Source organism: Heterodontus francisci, chromosome 45, assembly GCF_036365525.1.
Source record: "Heterodontus francisci isolate sHetFra1 chromosome 45, sHetFra1.hap1, whole genome shotgun sequence".
Taxonomy (NCBI): Eukaryota; Metazoa; Chordata; class Chondrichthyes; order Heterodontiformes; family Heterodontidae; genus Heterodontus; species Heterodontus francisci.
The window spans coordinates 987,215-1,007,340 of NC_090415.1; the positions used below are offsets into that span (position 1 = coordinate 987,215).

At 50.5% G+C, this 20,126-nt stretch overlaps 1 protein-coding gene across 1 annotated transcript in view; it reads right to left on the minus strand.

Annotated features, from left to right (window-relative positions):
- Positions 1-13,811: 13,811 nt before the first annotated feature.
- LOC137356256 (zinc finger protein 184-like) overlaps positions 13,812-20,126 on the minus strand; it is a 145,193-nt gene continuing 138,878 nt past the window's right edge. The window contains exon 3 of the mRNA XM_068022129.1: positions 13,812-13,891. The gene's annotated coding sequence lies outside the window, so the exon portion shown is untranslated. The remainder of the gene's footprint in view (positions 13,892-20,126) is intronic.

A 20,126-nucleotide genomic window follows, 5' to 3' on the forward strand; every position in this document is an offset into this window, starting at 1 on the left:
AGATCAGACAGAGAGAGAGAACAGATCAGAGAGAGAGAACAGATCAGAGAGAGAGAAAACAGATCGGAGAGAGAGAACAGATCAGAGAGAGAGAACAGATCAGAGAGAGAGAGAGACAACAGACCAGAGAGAGGGAGAGGCAACAGATCAGAGAGGGAGAGGCAGCAGATCAGAGAGAGAGAGAACAGATCAGAGATTGAGAGAGAACAGATCAGAGAGAGAGAGAACAGATCAAAGAGAGAGAACAGATCAGAGAGAGAACTGATCAGAGAGAGAAAGACAACAGATCAGAGAGAGAGAGAGAACAGATCAGAAAGAGAGAGAACAGATCAGAAAGAGAGAGAACAGATCAGACAGAGAGAGAGAACAGATCAGAGAGAGAGAACAGATCAGAGAGAGAGAAAACAGATCGGAGAGAGAGAACAGATCAGAGAGAGAGAACAGATCAGAGAGAGAGAGAGAGAGAACAGATCAGAGAGAGAGAACAGATCAGAGAGAGAGAACAGATCGGAGAGAGAGAACAGATCAGAGAGAGAGAACAGATCAGAGAGAGAGAGAGAGAGAACAGATCAGAGAGAGAGAACAGATCAGAGAGAGAGAACAGATCAGACAGAGAGAGAGAGAGAACAGATCAGAGAGAGAGAACAGATCAGAGAGAGAGAGAACAGATCAGAGAGAGGGAGAGGCAACAGATCATAGAGAGGGAGAGGCAACAGATCAGTGAGAGAGAGAACAGATCTGAGAGAGAGAACAGGTGAGAGAGAGAGAACAGATCAGAGTGAGAGAGACCAGATCAGAGAGAGAGAGAACAGATTAAAGGGAGGCAGAGGCAACAGATCAGAGAGGATGAGAACAGATCAGAGAGAGACAACAGATGAGTGAGAGAGAGAGAGAGAACAGATCGGAGAGAGAGAACAGATCGGAGAGAGATAACAGATCGAAGAGAGAAAACAGATCAGAGAGAGAAAACAGATCAGAGAGGGAGACAACAGATGAGTGAGAGGGAGAGACAACAGATCAGAGAGAGACACACAACAGATCAGAGAGAGAGAGAGAACAGATCGGAGAGAGAAAACAGATCAGCGAGGGAGACAACAGATGAGTGAGAGAGTGAACAGATCAGAGAGAGAGAGTACAAATCAGAAAAAGAGAGAACAGATCAGAGAGAGGGAGAAAAGATCAGAGAGAGCGACAGCAGATCAGACAGAGAGGACGGATCAGACAGAGAGAGAGAGAGAAGAGATCAGACAGAGAGAGAGAGAGAACAGATCAGAGAGAGGGAGAAAAGATCAGAGAGAGCGACAGCAGATCAGAAAGAGAGGACGGATCAGACAGAGAGAGAGAGAGAACAGATCAGAGGGAGAGAGGACAGATCAGAGGGAGAGAGAACAGATCAGAGGGAGAGAGAAGAGATCGGACAGAGAGAGAACAGATCAGACAGAGGGACAGGCAACAGATCAGAGAGAGAGACAGCAGATCAGACAGAGAGGACGGCTCAGACAGAGAGAGAACAGATCAGATCAGAGGGAGAGAACAGATCAGAGAGAGAGAGAAGAGATCGGACAGAGAGAGAACAGATCAGACAGAGAGAGAAAGATCAGAGAGAGAGACACAACAGATCAGAGAGAAAGAGAGAACAGATCAGAGAGAGGGAGAGGCAACAGATCAGAGAAAGAGAACAGATCAGAGTGAGAGACAACAGATCAGAGAGAGAGACAACAGATCAAAGAGAGAGTGAACAGATCAGAGAGAGAGAGAACAAATCAGAAAAAGAGAGAACAGATCAGAGAGAGGGAGAAAAGATCAGAGAGAGCGACAGCAGATCAGACAGAGAGGACGGATCAGACAGAGAGAGAGAGAGAAGAGATCAGACAGAGAGACAGAGAGAACAGATCAGACAGAGAGAACAGATCAGAGGGAGAGAGAAGAGATCGGACAGAGAGAGAACAGATCAGACAGAGGGACAGGCAACAGATCAGAGAGAGAGACAGCAGATCAGACAGAGAGGACAGATCAGAGAGAGAACAGATCAGAGAGAGAACAGATCAGAGAGAGGGAGAGGCAACAGATCAGTGAGAGAGAGAACAGATCTGAGAGAGAGAGAGAACAGATCAGAGAGAGAGAGAACAGATCGGAGAGAGAGAACCGATCAGAGTGAGAGAGAACAGATCAGAGTGAGAGAGAACAGATCAGAGAGAGAGAGAACAGATGAAAGGGAGGCAGAGGCAACAGATCAGAGAGGGAGAGGGAACAGATGAGAGAGAATGAGAACAGATCAGAGAGAGACAACAGATGAGTGAGAGAGAGAGAAAAGATCTGAGAGAGAGAACAGATCTGAGAGAGAAAACAGATCGGAGAGAGAAATCAGATCGGAGAGAGAAAACAGATCGGAGAGGGAGACAACAGATGAGTGACAGGGAGAGACAACAGATCAGAGAGGGAGGGAGAACAGATCGGAGAGAGAAAACAGATCAGAGAGAGAAAACAGATCGGAGAGAGAAAACAGATCAGAGAGGGAGACAACAGATGAGTGAGAGGGAGAGACAACAGATCAGAGAGAGACACACAACAGATCAGAGAGAAAGAGAGAACAGATCAGAGAGAGGGAGAGGCAACAGATCAGAGAAAGAGAACAGATCAGAGTGAGAGACAACAGATCAGAGAGAGAGACAACAGATCAAAGAGAGAGTGAACAGATCAGAGAGAGAGAGAACAAATCAGAAAAAGAGAGAACAGATCAGAGAGAGGGAGAAAAGATCAGAGAGAGCGACAGCAGATCAGACAGAGAGGACGGATCAGACAGAGAGAGAGAGAGAACAGATCAGACAGAGAGGACAGATCAGAGGGAGAGAGAAGAGATCGGACAGAGAGAGAACAGATCAGACAGAGGGACAGGCAACAGATCAGAGAGAGAGACAGCAGATCAGACAGAGAGGACGGATCAGACAGAGAGAGAAAGATCAGAGAGAGAGAGAGAACAGATCAGATCAGAGGGAGAGATCAGATCAGAGGGAGAGAACAGATCAGAGAGAGAGAGAAGAGATCGGACAGAGAGAGAACAGATCAGACAGAGGGACAGGCAACAGATCAGAGAGAGAGACAACAGGTCGGACAAAGAGAACAGATCAGAGAGAAAAAGAGAACAGATCAGAGAGAGAGAGAACAGATCAGAGAGAGGGAGAGAACAGGTCAGTAAGAGAGACAAAAGATCAGAGAGAGAGATAACAGATCAGAGAGAGAGAGAACAGATCAGAGAGAGAACAGATTAAAGGGAGGCAGAGGCAACAGATCAGAGAGGGACAGGGAGCAGATGAGAGAGAATGAGAATAGATCAGAGAGAGACAACAGATGAGTGAGAGAGAGAGAGAGAGAGAGAGAGACAACAGATCGGAGAGAGACAACAGATCGGAGAGAGACAACAGATCAGAGAGAGAAATCAGATCGGCCAGAGAAAACAGATCGGAGAGAGAAAACAGATCAGAGAGGGAGACAACAGATGAGTGACAGGGAGAGACAACAGATCAGAGAGAGAGAGAGAACAGATCGGAGAGAGAAAACAGATCGGAGAGAGAAAACAGATCGGAGAGAGAAAACAGATCAGAGAGGGAGACAACAGATGAGTGAGAGGGAGAGAGAACAGATCAGAGAGAGAGACACAACAGATCAGAGAGAAAGAGAGAACAGATCAGAGAGAGGGAGAGGCAACAGATCAGAGAAAGAGAACAGATCAGAGTGAGAGACAACAGATCAGAGAGAGAGACAACAGATCAAAGAGAGAGTGAACAGATCAGAGAGAGAGAGAACAAATCAGAAAAAGAGAGAACAGATCAGAGAGAGGGAGACAAGATCAGAGAGAGCGACAGCAGATCAGACAGAGAGGACGGATCAGACAGAGAGAGAGAGAGAAGAGATCAGACAGAGAGAGAGAGAGAGAACAGATCAGAGGGAGAGAGAACAGATCAGAGGGAGAGGGAAGAGATCGGACAGAGAGAGAACAGATCAGAGGGAGAGACAACAGATCAGAGGGAGAGAGAACAGATCAGAGGGAGAGAGAAGAGATCGGACAGAGAGAGAACAGATCAGACAGAGGGACAGGCAACAGATCAGAGAGAGAGACAGCAGATCAGACAGAGAGGACGGATCAGACAGAGAGAGAGAGAGAACAGATCAGACAGAGAGATCAGATCAGAGGGAGAGAGAAGAGATCGGACAGAGAGAGAACAGATCAAACAGAGGGACAGGCAACAGATCAGAGAGAGAGACAACAGATCAGAGAGAGAGACAACAGGTCGGACAAAGAGAACAGATCAGAGAGAAAAAGAGAACAGATCAGAGAGAGAGAGAACAGATCAGACAGAGAACGGATGAGTGAGATAGAGAGACAACAGATCTGAGAGAGGGAGAGACAACAGATCAGAGAGGAAACAGATCAGGGAGTGAGAGAGAACAGATCAGAGAGAGAGAGACAACAGATCAGAGAGAGAGAGACAACAGATCAGAGAGAGAGACAACTGATCAGAGAGAGAGTGAACAGATCAGAGAGAGAGAACAGATCAGAGAGAGAGAGAAAAGATCAGAGATAGAGACAGCAGATCAGACAGAGAGAACAGATCAGACAGAGAGAGAGAGAGAACAGATCAGAGAGAGAGAGAACAGATCAGAGAGAGAGAGAACAGATCAGAGAGAGGGAGAGGCAACAGATCAGTGAGAGAGAGAACAGATCTGAGAGAGAGAGAACAGGTCAGAGAGAGAGAACAGATCAGAGAGAGAGAGAACAGATCGGAGAGAGAGAACAGATCAGAGTGAGAGAGAACAGATTAAAGGGAGGCAGAGGCAACAGATCAGAGAGGGAACAGATGAGAGAGAATGAGAACAGATCAGAGAGAGACAACAGATGAGTGAGAGAGAGAGAACAGATCGGAGAGAACAGATCGGAGAGAGAGAACAGATCGGAGAGAGAGAACAGATCAGAGAGGGAGACAACAGATCAGAGAGGGAGACAACAGATGAGTGAGAGGGAGAGACAACAGATCAGAGAGAAAGAGAGAACAGATCAGAGAGAGGGAGAGGCAACAGATCAGAGAAAGAGAACAGATCAGAGTGACAGACAACAGATCAGAGAGAGAGACAACAGATCAAAGAGAGAGAACAGATCAGAGAGAGGGAGAAAAGATCAGACAGAGAGAGAAAAGATCAGAGAGAGAAAACAGATGAGAGACAGAGAGAACAGATCACTGAGCGAGAGAACAGTTAAGAGCGAGAGAGAACAGATCAGAGAGAGAGAGTGAACAGATCAGAGAGAGAGAGAGAATAGATCAGAGAGAGAAAACAGATGAGAGACAGAGAGAACAGATCACTGAGAGAGAGAACAGTTAAGAGCGAGAGACAACAGATCAGAGAGAGAGAGAGAACAGATCAGAGAGAGAGACAGCAGATCAGAGAGAGAGATCAGATGAGTGAGAGAGAGAGAGACAACAGATCTGAGAGAGGGAGAGACAACAGATCAGAGAGAGAGAACAGATCAGAGAGAGAGAGAGAACAGATCAGAGAGAGAGAGAACAGATCAGAGAGAGAGACAACAGATTAGAGAGAGAGAGACAACGGATTAGAGAGAGAGAGAGAGAACAGATCAGACAGGGAGAGAGCAGATCAGACGGAGAGAGAGAGAGAGAGAGAACCGATCAGACAGAGAGAGAGAGAACAGATCAGAGAGAGAGAGAGAACAGACCTTGAGAGGGAGAAGCAACAGATCAGAGAGAGGGAGAGGCAACAGATCAGAGAGAGATACAACAGATCAGAGAGAGAGAACAGTTCAGAGACAGAGAACAAATCAGACAGAGAGAGAGAACAGATCAGACAGAGAGAGAACAGATCAGACAGAGAGAGGGAGAGAGAGAGAACAGATCATACAGAGAGAGAGAGAGAGAACTGATCAGAGAGAGAGAGAACAGATCAGAGAGAGAGAACAGATCAGAGAGAGACAACAGATCAGAGAGAGAGAGAACAGATCAGACAGAGAGACATAGAACAGATCAGACAGAGAGAGAGAGAGAACTGATCAGAGAGAGAACAGATCAGACAGAGGGCGAGAGAACAGATCATAGAGAGAGAGAGAACAGATCAGAGAGAGAACAGATCAGAAAGAGAACAGATCAGAGAGAGAGAGACAACAGACCAGAGAGAGGGAGAGACAACAGACCAGAGAGAGGGAGAGACAACAGACCAGAGAGAGGGAGAGGCAACAGATCAGAGAGGGAGAGGCAGCAGATCAGAGAGAGAGAGAACAGATCAGAGAGAGAGAGAGAACAGATCAGTGAGAGAGAGACAACAGATCAGTGAGAGAGAGACAACAGATCAGTGAGAGAGAGACAACAGATCAGAGAGAGAGAACAGATCGGACAGAGAGAGAACAGATCAGACAGAGAGAGAGAGAGAGAGAACAGATCATACAGAGAGAGAACAGATTAGAGAGACAACAGGTCAGAGAGAGAGAGAACAGATCAGAGATTGAGAGAGAGAACAGATCAGAGATTGAGAGAGAGAACAGATCAGAGATTGAGAGAGAACAGATCAGAGAGAGAGAACAGATCAGAGAGAGAACAGATCAGAGAGAGAGACAACAGGTCAGAGAGAGAGAGACAACAGATCAGAGATTGAGAGAGGACAGATCAGAGATTGAGAGAGAACAGATCAAAGAGAGAGAGAACAGATCAGAGAGAGAACTGATCAGAGAGAGAAAGACAACAGATCAGAGAGAGAGAGACAACAGATCAGAAAGAGAGAGAACAGATCAGACAGAGAGAGAGAACAGATCAGAGAGAGAGAACAGATCAGAGAGAGAGAGAGAGCAGATCAGACAGAGAGAGAGAGAGAACAGATCAGAGAGAGAGAACAGATCAGAGATTGAGAGAGGACAGATCAGAGATTGAGAGAGAACAGATCAGAGAGAGAGAGAACAGATCAAAGAGAGAGAGAACAGATCAGAGAGAGAACTGATCAGACAGAGAGAGAAAGACAACAGATCAGAGAGAGAGAGAACAGATCAGAGAGAGAACTGATCAGAGAGAGAAAGACAACAGATCAGAGAGAGAGAGACAACAGATCAGAGAGAGGGAGAGACAACAGATCAGAGAGAGAGAGAGAACAGATCAGTGAAAGAGTGACAACCAACCAGAAAGACAGAGAGAGACAAAAGGTCAAAGAGGAAGCAAAGACAACAGGTGAGGTGATGAATTGGTTGTAAATATCACTGAATTAGTGATGCAGAGACCCAGGTCAATGCAAAGGTTCCATTCATTAATTTAATGAATAGTCTCAGCAATGATGCCTTGAAAATATCCACGATCGGAAAAACCCATCTGATGTGTTTTAGCATCGCAAATCTGCTCTCCTTACCTGGTCTGTCCTACACGTGACTCCAGTCCCACAGCAATGTGATTGACTGTTAACTGACCTTGAAATGGCCTAAACAAGCCACTCGGTTCAAGGGCAATTAGGGATGGGCAATAAATATTGGCCGAGCCAGGGACGGCCACCACCCATGGAACGAAAAGATCAAAGAGAGGGTTCAATAGATCAGAGAGACAACAGATCAGTGAGACAGCAGATCACAGAAAGAGATGAGCAAGAGAGAGCATACAAATGGGAAGTGGACTGAGGGACTGCAACACAGACAATAACCGAGCTGCACACTCCATCAACTGATCAGATCAAGGAGAGATGGTAAAAACAAACCCCAGAGATCAGTCGAACATCATCAAGAGACACAGCTCTGAAAGGGAAAAACAGTCCTCTCAGAATACAGAATTTATTGCAAACACCATCATCTGACAGGGGACACAAACAAAATACAAATACAGGATTCATTCTCATCCCGATAAACTGTTTCTCCTCAAACAAATTCGACTCTGAATGGAAGTTCATCTTCTCAATAAATACAATTTTCACATATTCTTTCACAACACTCCCAGGACAGGTACAGCACAGGGGGGTGTCCGTCTCTCAGTCTGTACCCGGTCTCTCCCACCCTCTCTGTCTGTACCCGTTCTCTCTCTCTCTCTCAGTCTGTACACGGTCTCTCTCCCTCTCTCAGTCTGTACCCGGTCTCTCTCTCTCTCTCAGTCTGTACACGGTCTCTCTCCCTCTCTCAGTCTGTACCCGGTCTCTCTCTCTCTCTCAGTCTGTACCCGTTCTCTCTCTCTCTCTCAGTCCGTACATGGTCTCTCTCTCTCTCTCAGTCTGTACCTGGTCTCACTCTCACTCTGTACTCGGTCTCTATCTCTCTCTCAGTCTGTACCCGGTCTCTCTCCCTCTCTCAGTCTGTACCCGGTCTCTCTCCCTCTCTCAGTCTGTACCCGGTCTCTCTCCCTCTCTCAGTCTGTACACGGTCTCTCCCACCCTCTCAGTCTGTACCCGGTCTCTCTCCCTCTCTCAGTCTGTACCCGGTCTCTCTCTCTCTCTCAGTCTGTACCCGGTCTCTCTCTCTCTCTCAGTCTGTACCCGTTCTCTCTCTCTCTCTCAGTCCGTACACGGTCTCTCTCCCTCTCTCAGTCTGTACCCGGTCTCTCTCTCTCTCTGTCTGTACCCGTTCTCTCTCTCTCTCTCAGTCCGTACACGGTCTCTCTCTCTCTCTCAGTCTGTACCCGGTCTCTCTCTCTCTCTGTCTGTACCCGTTCTCTCTCTCTCTCTCAGTCCGTACACGGTCTCTCTCTCTCTCTCAGTCTGTACCTGGTCTCACTCTCACTCTCAGTCTGTACTCGGTCTCTCTCTCTCAGTCTGTACCCGGTCTCTCTCCCTCTCTCAGTCTGTACCCGGTCTCTCTCCCTCTCTCAGTCTGTACCCGGTGTCTCTCCCTCTCTCAGTCTGTACCCGGTCTCTCTCCCTCTCTCAGTCTGTACCCGGTCTCTCTCCCTCTCTCAGTCTGTACCCGGTCTCTCTCCCTCTCTCAGTCCGTACACGGTCTCTCTCCCTCTCTCAGTCTGTACCCGGTCTCTCTCTCTCTCTCAGTCTGTACCCGGTCTCTCTCCCTCTCTCAGTCTGTACCCGGTCTCTCCCACCCTTTCAGTCTGTGCCCGGTCTCTCTCTCTCTCTCAGTCTGTACCCGGTCTCTCTCCCTCTCTCAGTCTGTACCCGGTCTCTCCCACCCTCTCAGTCTGTACCCGGTCTCTCCCACCCTCTCTGTCTGTACCCGTTCTCTCTCTCTCTCTCAGTCTGTACCCGGTCTCTCTCTCTCTCTCAGTCTGTACCCGGTCTCTCTCTCTCTCTCCGAGTCTGTACCCGGTCTCTCTCCCTCTCTCAGTCTGTACCCGGTCTCTCTCTCTCTCTCAGTCTGTACCCGGTCTCTCTCCCTCTCTCAGTCTGTACCCGGTCTCTCTCCCTCTCTCAGTCTGTACCCGGTCTCTCTCCCTCTCTCAGTCTGTACACGGTCTCTCCCACCCTCTCAGTCTGTACCCGGTCTCTCTCCCTCTCTCAGTCTGTACCCGGTCTCTCTCTCTCTCTCAGTCTGTACCCGGTCACTCTCTCTCTCTCAGTCTGTACCCGTTCTCTCTCTCTCTCTCAGTCCGTACACGGTCTCTCTCCCTCTCTCAGTCTGTACCCGGTCTCTCCCACCCTCTCAGTCTGTACCCGGTCTCTCCCACCCTCTCTGTCTGTACCCGTTCTCTCTCTCTCTCTCAGTCTGTACCCGGTCTCTCTCTCTCTCTCAGTCTGTACCCGGTCTCTCTCTCTCTCTCCGAGTCTGTACCCGGTCTCTCTCCCTCTCTCAGTCTGTACCCGGTCTCTCTCTCTCTCTCAGTCTGTACCCGGTCTCTCTCTCTCTCTCAGTCTGTACCCGGTCTCTCTCCCTCTCTCAGTCTGTACCCGGTCTCTCTCTCTCTCTCAGTCTGTACCCGGTCTCTCTCCCTCTCTCAGTCTGTACCCGGTCTCTCTCTCTCTCTCAGTCTGTAAAAGGTCTCTCTCTCTCTCTCTCTCACTCTCAGTCTGTACCCGGTCTCTCTCTCTCTCAGTCTGTACCCAGTCTCTGGCTCTCTCTCAGTCTGTACCCGGTCTCTCTCCCTCTCTCAGTCTGTACCCGGTCTCTCTCTCAGTCTGTAAAAGGTCTCTCTCTCTCTCTCTCTCTCAGTCGGTACCCGGTCTCTCTCCCTCTCTCAGTCTGCACCCGGTCTCTCTCTCTCTCTCAGTCTGCACCCGGTCTCTCTCTCTCTCTCAGTCTGTACCCGGTCTCTCTCTCTCTCTCAGTCTGTACCCGGTCTCTCTCTCTCTCTCAGTCTGTACTCGGTCGCTCTCTCTCTCAGTCTGTACCAGGTCCCTCTCTCTCTCAGTCTGTACCCGGTCTATCTCTCTCTCAGTCTGGACCCGGTCTCTCTCTCTCTCTGTCTGTACCCGGTCCCTTTCTCACTTTCAGACTGTACCCGGTCTCTATCTCTCGCAGTCTGTACCCAGTTTCTCTCTTCTCAGTCTGCACCCGGTCTCTTTCTCTCTCAGTCTGCACCCGGTCCCTCTCTCTCAGTCTGTACCCGGTCTCTCTCTCTGCCTGCACCCGGTATCTCTCTCTCAGTCTGCACCCGGTCCCTCTCTCTCAGTCTGTACCCGGTCTCTCTCTCTCGCAGTCTGTACCCAGTTTCTCTCTCTCTCAGTCTGCACCCCGTCTCTCTCTCTCCGTCTGTACCCAGTCTCTCTCTCTGTGTCTGTACTCGGTCTCTCTCTCACTCTCTGTCTATACCCGGTCTCTCTCTCTCTCAGTCTGTACCCGGTCTCTCTCTCTCTCACTGTCTGTACCCAGTCTCTCTCATTCTCAGACTGTACCCGGTCTCTCTCTCTCTATCTGTACCCGGTGTCTCTCTCTCTCTCAGTCTGTACTCGGTCTCTCTCTCTCAGTCTGTACCTGGTCTTTCTCTCTCAGTCTGTACCCGGTCTCTCTCTCTCTCTCTGTCTGTACCCGGTCTCTCTCTCTCTCGCTGTCTGTACCCGGTCTCTCTCTCTCTCTCTCCGTCTGTACCCGGTCTCTCTCTCTGTGTCTGGACTCGGACTCTCTCTCACTCTCAGTCTATACTCGGTCTCTCTCTCTCTCAGTGTCTGTACCCAGTCTCTCTCACTCTCAGACTGTACCCAGTCTCTCTCTCTCTCAGTCTGTACCGAGTCTCTCCCTCAGTCTGTACCCGGTCTCTCTCACTCTCAGTCTGTACCTGGTCTCTCTCTCTCTATCTGTACCCGGTCTCTCTCTCTCTGTCTGTACCCGGTCTCTCTCTCTCTCTCAGTCTGTACTCGGTCTCTCTCTCTCTCTCAGTCTGTACCCGGTCTCTCTCTCTCTCAGTCTGTACCGAGTCTCTCTCTCTCTCAGTTTGTACCGAGTCTCTCTCTCTCTCAGTCTGTACCCGGTCTCTCTCTCTCTCAGTCTGTACTCGGTCTCTCTCTCTCTCTCAGCCTGTACCGAGTCTCTCTCTCTCTCAGTCTGTACCCGGTCACTCTCTCTCTCAGTCTGCACTCGGTCTCGCTCTCTCTCTCAGTCTGTACCCGGTCTCTCTCTCTCTCAGTCTGTACTCGGTCTCTCTCTCTCTCTCAGTCTGTACTCGGTCTCTCTCTCTCTCTCTCAGTCTGTACTCGGTCTCTCTCTCTCAGCCTGTACCGAGTCCCTCTCTCTCTCAGTCTGCACTCGGTCTCTCTCTCTCTCTCTCTCTCTCAGTCTGTACCCGGTCTCTCTCTCTCTCTGTCTGAACCCGGTCTCTCTCTTTCTCAGTCTGAACCCGGTCTCTCTCTCTCTCAGTCTGAACCTGGTCTCTCTCTCTCTCAGTCTGCACTCGGTCTCTCTCTCTCTCTCTCAGTCTGTACCTGGTCTCTCACTCTCTCAGTCTGTACCCGGTCTCTCTCTCTCTGTCTGAACCCGGTCTCTCTCTCTCTGTCTGTACCTGGTCTCTCTCTCTCTCAGTCTGTACCTGGTCTCTCTCAGTCTATCCCCAGTTTCTCTCTCTCAGTCTGTACCTGGTCTCTCTCTCTCTCAGTCTGTACCTGGTCTCTCTCAGTCTGCACCCAGTCTCTCTCTCTCTCAGTCTGTACCTGGTCTCTCTCTCTCTCTGTCTGTACCCGGTCTCTCTCTCTCTCGCTGTCTGTACCCGGTCTCTCTCTCTCTCTCTCCGTCTGTACCCGGTCTCTCTCTCTGTGTCTGTACTCGGACTCTCTCTCACTCTCAGTCTATACCCGGTCTCTCTCTCTCTCTCAGTATGTACCCGGTCTCTCTCTCTGTGTCTGTACTCGGACTCTCTCTCACTCTCAGTCTATACCCGGTCTCTCTCTCTCTCTCAGTATGTACCCGGTCTCTCTCTCTCTCACTGTCTGTACCCAGTCTCTCTCTCTCAGTCTGTACCGAGTCTCTCCCTCAGTCTGTACCCGGTCTCTCTCACTCTCAGTCTGTACCTGGTCTCTCTCTCTCTATCTGTACCCGGTCTCTCTCTCTCTCTCTCTCTGTACCCGGTCTCTTTCTCTCTCTCAGTCTGTACTCGGTCTCTCTCTCTCTCAGTCTGTACCCGGTCTCTCTCTTTCTCAGTCTGTACCGAGTCTCTCTCTCTCTCAGTTTGTACCGAGTCTCTCTCTCTCTCAGTCTGTACCCGGTCTCTCTCTCTCTCAGTCTGTACTCGGTCTCTCTCTCTCTCTCAGCCTGTACCGAGTCTCTCTCTCTCTCAGTCTGTACCCGGTCTCTCTCTCTCTCTCAGTCTGTACTCGGTCTCTCTCTCTCAGCCTGTACCCGGTCTCTCTCTCTCTCAGTCTGCACTCGGTCTCTCTCTCTCTCTCAGTCTGTACCCGGTCTCTCTCTCTCTCTGTCTGAACCCGGTCTCTCTCTTTCTCAGTCTGAACCCGGTCTCTCTCTCTCTCAGTCTGCACTTGGTCTCTCTCTCTCTCTCTCAGTCTGTACCTGGTCTCTCACTCTCTCAGTCTGTACCCGGTCTCTCTCTCTCTGTCTGAACCCGGTCTCTCTCACTCTGTCTGTACCTGGTCTCTCTCAGTCTGTCCCCAGTCTCTCTCTCTCAGTCTGTACCTGGTCTCTCTCTCTCTCAGTCTGTACCTGGTCTCTCTCAGTCTGCACCCAGTCTCTCTCTCTCTCAGTCTGTACCTGGTCTCTCTCTCTCTCAGTCTGTACCTGGTCTCTCTCTCTCTCAGTCTGTACTCGGTCTCTCTCTCTCAGTCTGTACCCGGTCTCTCACTCTCTCAGTCTGTACCCGGTCTCTCTCTCTCTCTGTCTGAACCCGGTCTCTCTCTCTCTGTCTGTACCCGGTCTCTCACTCTCTCAGTCTGAACCCGGTCTCTCTCTCTCTGTCTGTACCTGTCCTCAGAGTGAGGGGAGCTGAGAGTTTCCAACGAGCAGAGCTGACTGGTGAGTACGTCCTGGTGGGTATTTTTCAAACTGGATTGAATTGTAAGTCATTGTTTTAGCAAGACTTAGTTGTTTTTTTAAAATTATAATCTTCTATAGTTTTAAATTTAAAGGGTTTAGTCATGGCAGGAGAGCTTGAAGCCGTGGTTTGCTCCTCTTGCTGCATGTGGGAATCCGGGAATATTCCCAGTCCCCGGGACCAGCGTGCGTGCAGGAAGTGTGTCCAGCTGCAGCTCCTGGAAGCTCGGGTTTCAGAGCTGGAACGATGGCTGGAATCACTGTGGAGCATCCGCGAGTCTGAGAGCATTGTGGATAGCACGTACAGAGAGGTGGTCACACTGCAGCCGAAGGGACTTGAGGAAGGAAGGGAATGGGTGACCACCAGGCAGTCCAAGAGAAACAGGCAGGTAGTTCAGGAGTCCCCTGGGGTCCCGCTTGCAAATCGGTATTCCATTTTGGAGGCTGATGAGGCTGGTTCCTCCAGGGAGTGCGGATAGAGCCAAGCTTCTGGCACCACAAGCAGCCTGTCTGCACAGGAAGGGGGAAAGAGAGGAAGATCAATAGTAATAGGGGATTCTATAGTCAGGGGAACAGATAGGTGCTACTGTGGCCGTCAACGTGACTCCAGGGTGGTTTGTTGCCTCCCTGGTGCCAGGGTCCGGGATGTCACTGAACGGTTGCAGGGCATCCTGAAGGGGGAGGGTGATCAGGCAGAGGTCATGGTACATGTTGGTACCAATGACATAGGTAGAAAGAGGGATGAGGTCTTGTATCAAGAATTCAGGGAGTTAGGCAGTAGACTAAAAAGCAGGACCTCTCTGGTTGTAATCTCTGGATTACTCCCAGTGCCACGTGCTAGCGAGTATAGAAATTGGAGAATAGCACAGATGAATGCGTGGCTTTAGAGTTGGTGCAGGAGGGAGGGTTTTAGATTTCTGGACCACTGGGACCGTGAGCTGCGGAAGGTGGGACCTGTACAAGTGGGACGGTCTGCATCTGAACCATAGGGGGACTCACATCCTTGCTGGCGGGTTTGCTAGTGCTGTTGGGAGGAGTTTAAACGAATTTGGCAGGAGGAGGGGACGCAGACTCCTAGCAGAATAGGGACACAGCTAAACACAGGAAAGCGAACAAGTCAGAGGGAATACAGCGGAAGAAATAGACAAGTTTCAAAAAAAGGTTTTGGATTGGGGGAGAGCAAATTTTAGTAAAATAAGGCAGGATCTGGCCAAGATAGACTGGAAAGAGTTACTTGTTGGGAAATCTACGGAAGAGCAGTGGGGGACATTCAGAAAGGAAATGGGGAGGGTACAGGCCCAACATGTTCCCTCTAGGGTAATAGGTCGGAGCAACAAGCCCAGAGAACCATGGATGACCAGAAACATTCAGGGTACGATGAGAAGGAAAAGAGAGGCTTTTAGCAAATACAAGGAGAGCAAATCAATGGAAGCATCAGTGGAATACAGAAAGTGTAGGATGGAGCTTAAGAAAGCAATCCCAAGATATTCTATATCAATGGGAAGAGGACAACCAGGGAAAGAGTAGGACCCATTAGGGACCAAGGGGGAAATCTGCGGGTGGAGCCAGAGGACATTGGTAGGGTGTTGAACGAATACCTCACATCTGTCTTCACCCAAGAGAATGAGGATGTAGATATGGAACTCAGAGAGAGAGACTGTGAGGTTCTTGAGCAAATTGTCATCGGGAGTGACAAGGTATTGGCGGTTTTGGCAGGCTTAAAAGTGGACAAATCTCCAGGTCCGGACGATTTGTGTCCCAGGATGCTGTGGGAGGCGAGGGTGGAGATTGCAGGGGCTCTGACCCAAATTTTTAATTCCTCTCTGGCCATGGGGGTGGGGGGGCAGGGGGCATTGTGGGGGGTGCCAGAGGACTGGAGAACAGCTAATGTGGTCCCACTATTTAAGAAAGGTTGTAGAGATAAGCCAGGGAACTACAGACCAGTGAGTCTCACGTCAGTGGTAGAGAAACTATTGGAGAAAATTCTGAAGGAGAGAATCTATTCCCACTTGGAGAGGCAAAATTTGATTAGGAATAGTCAGCATGGCTTTGTCAGAGGGAGGTCATGCCTAACAAATTTGATAGAATTTTTTGAGCCTGTGACCAGGTGTGTAGTTGAGGGTAGTGCAGTTGATGTAGTTTACATGGATTTCAGCAAAGCCTTTGACAAGGTCCCACATGGGAGACTTATCAAGAAAACAAATGCACACGGGATACAGGGTAACTTGATAAGGTGGATTCAAAATTGGCTTAGCTGTAGGAGACAGAGAGTGATGACAGACGGCTGTTTTAGTGACTGGAACCCAGTGTCCAGTGGCGTACCACAGGGATCTGTGCTGGGTCCCCTATTGTTTGTCATTTATATAAACGACATAGATGACTATGTCGGTGGTAGGATCAGTAAGTTCGCGGATGACACAAAGATTGGCCGAGTGGTTAACAGTGAGGTTGAGTGTCTTGGGTTACAGGAAGATATAGACGGGATGGTCAAATGGGCAGAAAGTGGCAGATGGAATTTAATGCTGAACAGTGTGAGGTGATACACTTTGGAAGGAGTAATGTGACACGGAAGTATTCAATGAATGGCCTGACACTGGGAAGTTCCGAGGAACAAAGGGACCTTGGCGTGTTTGTCCATAGATCTCTGAAGGCAGGGGGCAGGTTAATAGGGTGGTGAAAAAGGCATATGGGACACTTTCCTTTATCAATCAAGGCATAGATTACAAAAGCAGGGAGGTCATTTTGGAGTTGTACAGAACTTTGGTGAGGCCACAGCTGGAGTACTGTGTGCAATTCTGGTCGCCACATTATAGGAAGGATGTGATTGCACTGGAGGGGGTGCAGAGGCGATTCACCAGGATGTTGCCTGGGATGGAACATTTAAGCTATGAAAAGAGGTTGGATAGGCTTGGATTGTTTTCGCTGGAGCAGAGAAGACTGAGGGGTGACCTGATCGAGGTGTACAAGATTCTGAGGGGCATGGACAGGGTGGATAGGGAGCAGCTGTTCCCCTTAGTTGAAGGATCAGTTACAAGTTTAAGGTGAGGGGCAGGAGGTTTAAGGGGGATTTCAGGAAGAACTTTTTTACCCAGAGGGTGGTGACGGTCTGGAATGCACTGCCTGGGAGGGTGGTAGAGGCGGGTTGCCTCACATCCTTTAAAAAGTACCTGGATGAGCACTTGGCACGTCATAACATTCAAGGCTATGGGCCAAGTGCTGGCAAATGGGATTAGGTAGACAGGTCAGGTGTCTTTAATGCATGGGTGCAGACTCGATGGGCCGAAGTGCCTCTTCTGCACAGTATTATTCTGTGATTCTGTCTCGCTCACTCTCAGTCTGTACTCGGTCTCTCTCTCTCTCGGACTGTACCCGGTCTCCCTCTCTCTCTCTCAGTCTGCACCCGGTCTCCCTCTCTCTCTCTCAGACTGTACCCGGTCTCTCTCTCTCTCTCTCAGTCTGTACCCGGTCTCTCTCTCTCTCTCTCGGACTGTACCTGGTCTCCCTCTCTCTCTCTCAGTCTGCACCCGGTCTCCCTCTCTCTCTCTCAGACTGTACCCGGTCTCTCTCTCTCTCTCTCAGTCTGTACCCGGTCTCTCTCTCTCTCTCTCGGACTGTACCTGGTCTCCCTCTCTCTCTCTCAGTCTGCACCCGGTCTCCCTCTCTCTCTCTCAGTCTGTACCCGGTCTCTCTCTCTCTCTCTCAGACTGTACCCGGTCTCTCTGTCTCTCTCAGTCTGTACCCAGACTCTCTCTCCCTCTCAGTCTGTACCCGGTCTCTCTCTCTCTCAGTCTGTACTCGGTCTCTCTCTCTCTCTCTCAAACTGTACCCGGTCTCTCTCTCTCTCTCAGTCTGTACCCGGACTCTCTCTCCCTCTCAGTCTGTACCCGGTCTCTCTCTCTCTCTCTCAGTCTGTACCCGGTCTCCCTCTCTCTCTCAGTCTGTACTCGGTCTCTCTCTCTCTCTCTCTCACACTGTACCCGGTCTCTCTCTCTCTCTCTCAGTCTGTACCCGGACTCTCTCTCCCTCTCAGTCTGTACCCGGTCTCTCTCTCTCTCTCTCAGTCTGTACCCGGTCTCTCTCTCGCTCTCTCTCTCTCAGTCTGTACCCGGACTCTGTCTCCGTCTCAGTCTGTACCCGGTCTCTCTCTCTCTCAGTCTGTACTCGGTCTCTCTCTCTCTCTCTCAGCCTGTACTCGGTCTCTCTCTCTCTCTCTCAGTCTGTACTCGGTCTCTCTCTCTCTCTCTCTCTCTCTCAGACTGTACCCGGTCTCTCTCTCTCTCTCTCAGTCTGTACCCGGACTCTCTCTCCCTCTCAGTCTGTACCCGGTCTCTCTCTCTCTCAGTCTGTGCCCGGTCTCCCTCTCTCTCTCTCAGTCTGTACCCGGTCTCTCTCTCCCTCTCAGTCTGTACCGGGTCTCTCTCTCTCGGTCTGTACCCGGTCTCCCTCTCTCAGTCTGTACCCGGTCTCTCTCTCCCAGTCTGTACCCGGTCTCTCCATACCAGTCTGTACCCAGTCTCCCTCTCTCTGACTGTACCCGGTCTCTCTCTCTCTGTCTATACCCGGTGTCCCTCTCTCAGTCTGTACCCGGTCTCTCTCTCTCTGACTGTACCTGGTCTCCCTCTCTCAGTCTGTACCCGGTCTCTCTCTCTCTGACTGTACCCGGTCTCCCTCTCTCTCTCTCAGTCTGTACCCAGTCTCTCTCTCTCTGACTGTACCAGGTCTCCCTCTCTCTCTCTCTCAGTCTGTACCCGGTCTCTCTCTCTCTCTCCCTCAGTCTGTACCCGGTCTCTCTCTCTCTCCGTCTGTACTCGGTCTCCCTCTCTCAGTCTGTACCCGGTCTCTCTCTCTTTCAGTCTGTACCTGGTCTCTCTCTCTCTCTCTCTCTCAGTCTGTACTCGGTCTCTCTCTCTCAGTCTGTACCCGGTCTCTCTCTCTCTCAGTCTGAACCTGGTCTCTCTCTCTCTCAGTCTGAACCTGGTCTCTCTCTCTCAGTCTGTACCCGGTCTCTCACTCTCAGTCTGCACCCGGTCTCTCTCTCTCAGTCTGTACCCGGTCTCTCTCTCTCTCAGTCTAAACCTGGTCTCTCTCTCAGTCTGTACCTGGTTTCTCTCTCTCAGTCTGTACCCGGTCTCTCTCTCTCTCAGTCCGTACCTGGTCTCCCTCTCTCAGTCTGTACTCGGTCTCTCTCTCTCAGTCTGCACCCGGTCTCTCTCTCTCTCAGTCTGTACCTGGTCACTCTCTCTCTCTCTCTCAGTCTGTACCCGGTCTCTCTCTCTCTCAGTCTGTCCCTGGTCTCTCTCTCTCTCTCTCAGTCTGTACTCGGTCTCTCTCTCTCAGTCTGTACCCGGTCTCTCTCTCTCCCAGTCTGTACCTGGTCTCTCTCTCTCAGTCTGTACCCGGTCTCTCTCTCTCAGTCTGTACCCGGTCTCTCTCTCTCTCAGTCTGTACCCGGTGTCTCTCTCTCTCTCTCTCTCAGTCTGTACCCGGTCTCTCTCACTCTCAGTCTGTACCCGGTCTCTCTCTCTCTCTAAGCCTGTACCCGGTCTCTCTCTCTCTCTCTCTCTCTCTCAGTCTGTACCCGGTCTCTCTCTCTCTCAGCCTGTACCCGGTCTCTGTCTCTCTCTCTCTCAGTCCGTACTCGGTCTCTCTCTCTCTCAAACTGTACTCGGTCTCTCTCTCTCTCTCAGTCTGTACCCTGTCTCTCTCTCTCTCCCTCTCAGTCTGTACCCGGTCTCTCTCTCTCTCTCTCAGTCTGTACCCGGTCTCCCTCTCTCTCTCTCAGTCTGTACTCGGTCTCTCTCTCTCTCTCTCTCACACTGTACCCGGTCTGTCTCTCTCTCTCTCAGACTGTACCCGGTCTCTCTCTCTCTCTCTCAGTCTGTACCCGGACTCTCTCTCCCTCTCAGTCTGTACCCGGACTCTCTCTCCCTCTCAGTCTGTACCCGGTGTCTCTCTCTCTCTCTCTCTCTCTCTCAGTCCGTACCCGGACTCTCTCTCCGTCTCAGTCTGTACCCGGTCTCTCTCTCTCTCTCTCAGTCTGTACTCGGTCTCTCTCTCTCTCTCTCAGACTGTACCCGGTCTCTCTCTCTCTCTCTCAGCCTGTACTCGGTCTCTCTCTCTCTCTCTCAGTCTGTACTCGGTCTCTCTCTCTCTCTCTCTCAGACTGTACCCGGTCTCTCTCTCTCTCTCTCAGTCTGTACCCGGACTCTCTCTCCCTCTCAGTCTGTACCCGGTCTCTCTCTCTCTCAGTCTGTACCCGGTCTCCCTCTCTCTCTCTCAGTCTGTACCCGGTCTCTCTCTCCCTCTTAGTCTGTACCGGGTCTCTCTCTCTCAGTCTGTACCCGGTCTCCCTCTCTCAGTCTGTACCCGGTCTCCCTCTCTCAGTCTGTACCCGGTCTCTCTCTCCCAGTCTGTACCCGGTCTCTCCATACCAGTCTGTACCCAGTCTCCCTCTCTCTGACTGTACCCGGTCTCTCTCTCTCTGTCTATACCCGGTGTCCCTCTCTCAGTCTGTACCCGGTCTCTCTCTCTCTGACTGTACCCGGTCTCCCTCTCTCAGTCTGTACCCGGTCTCTCTCTCTCTGACTGTACCCGGTCTCCCTCTCTCTCTCTCAGTCTGTACCGGTCTCTCTCTCTCTGACTGTACCAGGTCTCCCTCTCTCTCTCTCAGTCTGTACCCGGTCTCTCTCTCTCTCTCCCTCAGTCTGTACCCGGTCTCTCTCTCTCTCTCTCTCTCAGTCTGTAC